Source organism: Eumetopias jubatus, unplaced genomic scaffold (assembly GCF_037043125.1).
Source record: "Eumetopias jubatus isolate StellerSeaLion01/CBP00866 unplaced genomic scaffold, mEumJub1_p1.0 scaffold_9, whole genome shotgun sequence".
Classification (NCBI taxonomy): Eukaryota; Metazoa; Chordata; class Mammalia; order Carnivora; family Otariidae; genus Eumetopias; species Eumetopias jubatus.
In genome coordinates this window covers 113,547,761-113,555,724 of record NW_028274815.1, presented here as the reverse complement: position 1 = coordinate 113,555,724, position 7,964 = coordinate 113,547,761, and the positions used below count along the sequence as shown (strand labels likewise).

Genomic DNA, 7,964 nt, shown 5'->3' with positions numbered 1-7,964 from the left:
CCCTGCTTATGTTCCCTCTCTCACTGTCTCTCTCTCTCTCTGTCAAATAAATAAATAAAATCTTTAAAAAAATTTTTGAAATAAATAAAAAATAAAAATAAAGTATGTTTCTGGGAGTTTTTGTACAACACGAAAGAGCTGCCATACAAAGAATAACTTCAACTCCTGCTAAACATGTGTCCCCTGAAGAACCCCAAGTATCTTACGGGTATGAGATTCCCTCTCTGCTATACTGTTTGCCAAACTCTTGAATGTCCAGCTTACCTTCCCACAGTTGGAGTGCCCTCTTCATTGTCTACCCTCCAAAAGAAAAGAAATTTCTTTCTCGTATAAATGTAAGGCCTTCTTTTGCGTCCTATCATAGAACTCACCCGTCTTCTCGGGATGAATAATACCGGGGAATATCCTTCTCCATCTACAAGCCAAGAAGGAAGTCACAGCAGAAATCAAACCTGACAATACCATAATCTTAAACTCTAGCCTCCAGAACTGTGAGAAAATACATTTCTGTTGTTGAAGCCACCCAGTCTGTGGTATTTTGTTATAGCAGCCCAAGCAGATTGATACAGTCCAGAAACGATAGGATACCCTTTTCCTCCTCCCTTCTGAGCTCTAGGTAAAAAGACATAGGAACCACAGATGCCTCTGAGAATACCCTGAGCCTTTGCTCTGGGTTTGTCACTCACTGACTCTGGGCAAAGCTGAACAACATACTAGGATTTTTATACTCAAACCCAAGATATCAGTTTATAAAAATTGTGGTCAGATGTGACTGTTTATTGTTAATTATGAGAATAAAACTCACAGAATGCACAGTGGAAGGCAACAAGCTTGGAATGATAACTGTTGTCAAATAATTTGGATTTTTGCACATACACTGGGTTTTAGTTTACTAATAAATCAAAAATTGCTATGGAGGGGAGGGAAAAATATCTGTGTTCAGTGTCCTATATACACACTTAGCAAGCCATGAGTCTGACTTCCAATTCCAGCATACTCGTTGAGTGGATCACAGCAGTTACCACTGCTGCTGGAACAGCAACAACTGCTTATGTAGCTTACAAAAGATTTTGTGTTAAAGATCCCTTTAACAGCAGCAGGGATGTCCACTATCACCACTGCTAGTCAACATAGTATTAGAAGTCCTAGCCACAGCAATCAGACAACAAAAAGAAATCAAAGGCATCCAAACTGGCGAAGAAGAAATCAAACTCTCATTGTTTGCAGATGATATGATACTTTATGTGGAAAACCCAAAAGACTCTACCCCAAAACTGCTAGAACTCATACAGGAATTCAGTAAAGTGGCAGGATATAAAATCAATGCACAGAAATCAGTGGCATTCCTATACACCAACAAGACAAAAGAAAGAGAAATTAAGGAGTCAATCCCATTTACAATTGCACCCAAAACCTCAGATACCTAGGAATAAATCTAACTAAAGAGGCAAAGAATCTGTACTCAGAAAACTATAAAATACTCATGAAAGAAATTGAGGAAGACACAAAGAAATGGAAAAACATTCCATGTTCATGGATTGGAAGAACAAATATTGTGAAGATGTCAATGCCACCTAGAGCAATCCACACATTCGATGCAATCCCCATCAAAATACCATCAACGTTTTTCAAAGAAATAGAACAAATAATCCTAAAATTTGTATGGAACCAGAAAAGACCTCGAATAGCCAGAGGAATGTTGAAAAAGAAAAGCAAAGCTGGCAGCATCACAATTCTGGACTTCAAGCTCTATTAAAAAGCTGTAATCATCAAGACAGTATGGTACTGGCACAAAAACAGACACATAGATCAATGGAACAGACTAGAGAGCCCAGAAATGGACCCTCAACTCTATGGTCAACTAATCTTCGACAAAGCAGGCAAGAATGTCCAGTGGAAAAAAGACAGTCTCTTCAACAAATGGTGTTGGGAAAATTAAACAGCCACATGCAGAAGAATGAAACTGGACCATTTCCTTACACCACACACAAAAATAGACTCAAAATGGTTGAAAGACCTAAATGTGAGACAGGAGTCCATCAAAATCCTAAAGGAGAACACAGGCAGCAACCTCTTCGACCTCAGCCGCAGCAACTTCTTCCTAGAAACATCGCCAAAGGCAAGGGAAGCAAGGGCAAAAATGAATTATTGGGACCTCATCAAGATAAAAAGCTTTTGCACAGCAAAAGAAACAGTCCACAAAACCAAAAGACAACCGACAGAATGGGAGAAGATATTTGCAAATGACATATCAGATAAAGGGCTAGTATCCAAAATCTGTAAAGAACTTCTTAAACTCAACACCCAAAGAACAAATGATCCAATCAAGAAATGGGCAGAAGACATGAACAGACATTTTTCCAAAGAAGACATCCAAACAGCCAACAGACACATGAAAAAGTGTTCAACATTACTCTGCATCAGGGAAGTCCAAATCAAAACCTCAATGAGATATCACCTCACACCCGTCAGAATGGCTAAAATTAACAAGTCAGGAAACGACAGATATTGGTGGGGATGCAGAGAAAGGGGAACCCTCCTACACTGTTGGTGGGAATGCAAGCTGGTCCAGCCACTCTGGAAAACAGTATGTAGGTTCTTCAAAAAGTTGAAAATAGAGCTACCATACGATCCAGCAATTGCACTACTGGGTATTTACCCCAAAGATACAAATGCAGGGATCCGAAGGGGTACGTGCACCCCGATGTTTATAGCAGCAATGTCCACAATAGCCAAACTGTGGAAAGAGCCAAGGTGTCCATCGACAGATGAATGGATAAAGAAGATGTGGTGTACATATGATGGAATATTATGCAGCCATCAAAAAGAATGAGATCTTGCCATTTGCAACGATGTGGATGGAACTGGAGGGTATTATGCTGAGCGAAATAAGTCAATCAGAGAAAGACATGTATCCTATGACCTCACTGACATGAGGAATTCTTAATCTCAGGAAACAAACTGAGGGTTGCTGGAGTGCTGGGGGGTGGGAGGGATGGGGTGGCTGGGTGATAGACAATGGGAAGGGTATGTGCTATGGTGAGCACTGTGAAGTGTGCAAGACTGTTGAATCACAGATCTGTACCTCTGAAGCAAATAATACATTATATTTAAAAAAGAAGAAGAAGAAGAAGAAGATAGCAGGAGGGGAAGAATGAAGGGGGGTAAGTCGGAGGGGGAGATGAACCATGAGAGACTATGGACTCTGAAAAACAAACTGAGGGTTCTAGAGGGGAAGGAGGTAGGAGGATGGGTTAGCCTGGTGATGGGTATTAAAGAGGGCAGGTACTGAATGGAGCACTGGGTGTTATATGCAAACAATGAATCATGGAACACTACATCAAAAATTAATGATGAAATGTATAGTGATTAACATCACATAATAAAAAAAAAAAGAAACTTAAAAAAGATCCCTGCAGCATATCTATGGTAAGTTTTCACATCCAGAAAGAAGGCCCCAAAATAGTACATGCTTTTGATATGGAGGATTTGGGAGATAAAGCCGGACACTGCCATTACTAAAGTTCTGAAAAGTTTCTGTGATGGGGCTCACACAAAACAGAACAGAGACTGGAGACAACAGGAGACCTTTAATCATCGGGAAAAAAGAAACTTTTTGGTGTTGCAAACAGACTTGTCATGTTACCTAACTGCTTAATTAACACGACCACCACTACTGTCTAAGTCAACTTCCCTGTATTCTTTGCAAACTGCAACTTTCACATCACAGCATTTGCCTTATGTAAAACATTGTGGCTTTAAAATTTATTTGCTTTTAAAAAAATAAGGAAAAAAGTAAAAACCAACCTCATGGCTTATGGGTTATCTTGGTCTTGTAAGGATCTATTTCTTTAAATTTAAAATAATGACATTAGAATATAGTTGTATGTTGAAGTTCACATATCAAATTATTCTCAAAATCGCGTGTATATGCAGATTGTATTTGTGAGACTCAAAGAAAAATTACCACTCTCATATTAATTGGTTAACCTAGAATGTAAATTGGCTATGATTCAGCTACATTAATTTCTTAATACAGTCTAGGAAAACATCTGTTATGACCTTGATTTTCTTCTTTCTTTTTAAGTTCTTATTTAAATTCCAGTTAGTTAACATACAGCGTAATATTAGTTTCAGGTATATCTTGATTTTCTTCTTGACAATGGTAATGACACTGAGCAAATACAGCTCTGTGCTTTCAAAGTTTCAATCAAAATGGACTACAAATGTTATTCCACTTAACTATAAGTAAGCCAGGTCAATAATAAGGGGGTGGCAACTTTTTTGTATTCATTTTAAGTACATTCTTTACATTTCTTCAGCCATTCAACAAATATTTATTAGTATTTACTCCTTCCTGGTCTCTGGGTAAGACACTAAGGATTGCGAGATGAATGACCTCTGATTACTTTTGTATTGTAAAACATTTACAGTCAACTAAGATAAATAGAAAGTAAATGACCGTGGAACAGTGAGAGGCCACAGTAAAAGTGCTCACTGCCACTTGTAGGTAGAAAGAGACTCCAGGGGCGCCTGGGTAGTACAGTCAGTTAAGCATCCAACTCAGGTCGTGAAATGGATCCCCGCATCCAGCTCTACACTCAGCGCTGAGTCTACTTGGGATTCTCTCTCCATCTCCCCCTCACCACCACCTCCCCCGCAGCCCGAGTGCTAGCTCTCTCTCAAATAATACATAAATCTTTAAGAAAAAAAAAAAAGAGCCTCCAGCCCTGAGTAGGCAGAGGTTATGTGCTGAGGCTGTGGAAGAGAGGAAACAGGGGTGGGTTCCGGGAAGAGGCAATACCTGACCGGCTCTTAAAGACTGAGTAGAGTTAGGTGTCTGTGTGTGAGGTAGGACTTTTGGAGGGAGGCAGGGAGGCTCAACACTGTAGAGACTATATGACTAAGGGTGTGGGAGCGGTGGGACAACAGAATGTGTACTCTCAGTTGCCAGAGAACCTGGACGGATTTAACTAATCTTTGGGATTTGAGTGGGAGAGAATGTGGAAAGCCCATGTAGCAATCCAAGCCCCAAAGTCAGTGGCAAGAAGATCTGAGGGACCCTCATCCTTGACCTCCTCAAGGTTACTGGGAAGCACTCAAATCATCCTTTACAAACGAGATGCATTCACTGTCTGTTGAACTCAGAGAAGATGCTAATGGTGTTTCTGGTCTCAAGGGAGATATAGGGGTCTAATTTCAACAGGGTGATTTCAACCTTTGCTCTGCACCCACCCTTCCCCACCTCCAGAAAAAAAGTATACTTATCCCAGAGTAAGCTCTCTTGGACACTGAACGTCAGAGGAAATCTTTGCTCCCAGAGCACATCTCCCAACCCCCCCTCCCTTTCCCTACCCACACCCTCCATCTCAACCCCCGTCCCCACCCTTAGCCAGGGCAGATTATTTCCTCTTGCTCCCTTGCCCTGCTCTCTCACCCAGATGATCTGGGAATCTGCAAGCCTACAACCACTTAACTATTAACCAACCCTTCTTGAATGCTGACTGATTGGCAAAGGAATATGTAAAGAAAATTAGCTACTGGTTCCATTATAGAATGAATAGTTGCTGTTTTCTGAGTCTAGCTCTCTCCTTGTCTCCCAAACCAAATCATCTTCTGACTCCATCAATCACACTACCTCCTCCCCCTGACCACAAGCTGGGTGCTCAAACCCATGCCTCACCTATTTTTCTTTAATTGAAATTGGCCTGGCCAAAGTGAATGGTGTAACATGTAGCTCCAGTTGGACCAATCAGAATTCTTTCCCAGGATATTTCCATTTGGCATGATACTTTATGTGGAAAATCCAAAAGACTCCACCCCCAAATTACTAGAACTCACACAGCAATTCAGTAATGTGGCAGGATACAAAATCAATGCACAGAAATCAGTTGCTTTCTTATACACTAACAATGCAACTGTAGAAAGAGAAATTAGAGAAACGATTCCATTTACAATAGCACCAAAAACCATAAAATACCTCAGAATAAACCTAACCAAAGAGGGAAAGGATCTATACTCTAGGAACTACAGAACACTCATGAAAGAAATTGAAGAAGACACAAAAAATTGGAAAAACATTCCATGCTCATGGATCAGAAGAATGAACATTGTTAAAATGTCTATGCTACCCAGAGCAATCTATACCTTCAATGCCTCCCAATCAAAATTCCAATGACATTTTTCAAAGTGCTGGAACAAACAATTCTAAAATTTGTATGGAATCAGAAAAGACCCCGAATCGACAAGGAAATGTTGAAAAAGAAAAACAAAGCTGGGGGCATCACATTGCCTGGTTTCAGATTATCAGACAAGCTATATTACAAAGCAGTGATCACCAAGACAGCATGGTACTGGCACAAAAACAGACATATAGACCAATGGAACAGAATAGAGAGTCCAGATATGGCCCCTCAACTCTATGGTCAAATAATCTTTGACAAAGCAGGAAAAAAAATCCATTTGGAACTAGGATCTTGTCTCAGGACCTCATCCTGCAAAGGAATGAATCTGGTGCTGCTTTGGGCCCTATTCTCCATCATACAAAGAATTCTGTCTGCAGAACGGGACAACAAGATGAACACCCAGACAGAAGCATATGGTTAGAGAGTCTGGATGACATTGCAATCACTGGACCAGGCTTGCTTGAAGCAGTCACATTTCTAGACACCTCAGATACCTGCGCTGATAAATGTCTTTTTGTGCCTAAGCTGATTTGAGTTGGTTTTCTCTCTATTACAAATTACCCCTGTCTCCATATTTAGTCAGAGTTTATCTGTGGTGTTCACTGCCTAACACACAAACATGTCCCACAAGGCTGTGCCTACTTCATATGCCTACCCCAAGGATTTGGAATATAAATTTGAACATTCACTTCACTCACTAAGAAACTCCATGAGACAGACATTTCCACCACTGATTGGCTGAAATGCCTTGGTGATGGCCTGCAGAGCTCAAGCTGGGCTAACCAATAAGCGAGGACCAGAACTAGAAGTCTGATAATCTGAATGTCTCTGTCCCCTCCAAATGCATATGTTGAGGGGCGCCTGGCTGGCTCAATCAGTGAAGCATGCAACGTGGGGTTTGAGCCCCACGTTGAGTGCAGACATTGTTTAAAAATAAAATCTTGGGCGCCTGGGTGGCTCAGTTGGTTAAGCGACTGCTTTCGGCTCAGGTCATGATCCTGGAGTCCCGGGATCGAGTCCCATATCGGGCTCCCTGCTCAGCAGGGAGTCTGCTTCTCCCTCTGACCCTCTTCTGTCTCGTGCTCTCTATCTCTCATTCTCTCTCTCTCAAATAAATAAATAAAATCTTTTAAAAAAATAATAAATAAATAAAATCTTAAGGGGCATCTGGGTGGCTCAGTTGGTTAAGCATCCAACTCTTGATTTCATCTCAGGTCATGATCTCACTGTTATGAAATCGAGCTCCACGTCAGGCTCCATGCTCAGCAGAGAATCTGCTTGAGATTCTCTCTCTCCCTCTGCCCCTCTCCCCCAGCACGCTCTCTGTCTCTCTCAAATAATAAATAAATCTTTTTTAAAAGTAAAAATAAAATCTTAAAAAATATATATTCATATTTGAAATCCTACCCCCAGTGTGACTGTATTTGGAGGTGGGCCTTTGGGAATGGGATTAGTAACCCTACAAAAGAGATCCCAGAGAGCTCAGTCACCCCCTCCACCATGTGAGGACATAGTGAGGAGACAGCTGTCCATAAACCAGAAAGAGCCCTCAGCAGACACTGAATTTGTCAGAGCCTTGATTTTGGACTTCCCAGCCTCCAGAAATGAGAAATAAATGTCTTCTGTTTATATCACCTGTTCTGTTATTCCATTATAGTGGCCCAAACAGGCTAAGACACCTGGTCAGTTATCCCAGGACTGCCAGGTGCAAAGTAAAAAACTGAGTGATCGGAAGGCTACGAAGGTGCCTAGAGAAAAGTGACCTAAGGACAAGGATGG

At 41.1% G+C, this 7,964-nt stretch overlaps 1 pseudogene; it reads left to right on the top strand.

The window, feature by feature from the left end:
- The first annotated feature begins 969 nt into the window (after nt 1–969).
- Nucleotides 970–3,650, top strand: LOC114220760 (CDGSH iron-sulfur domain-containing protein 1 pseudogene; annotated as a pseudogene).
- Nucleotides 3,651–7,964: the final 4,314 nt, after the last annotated feature.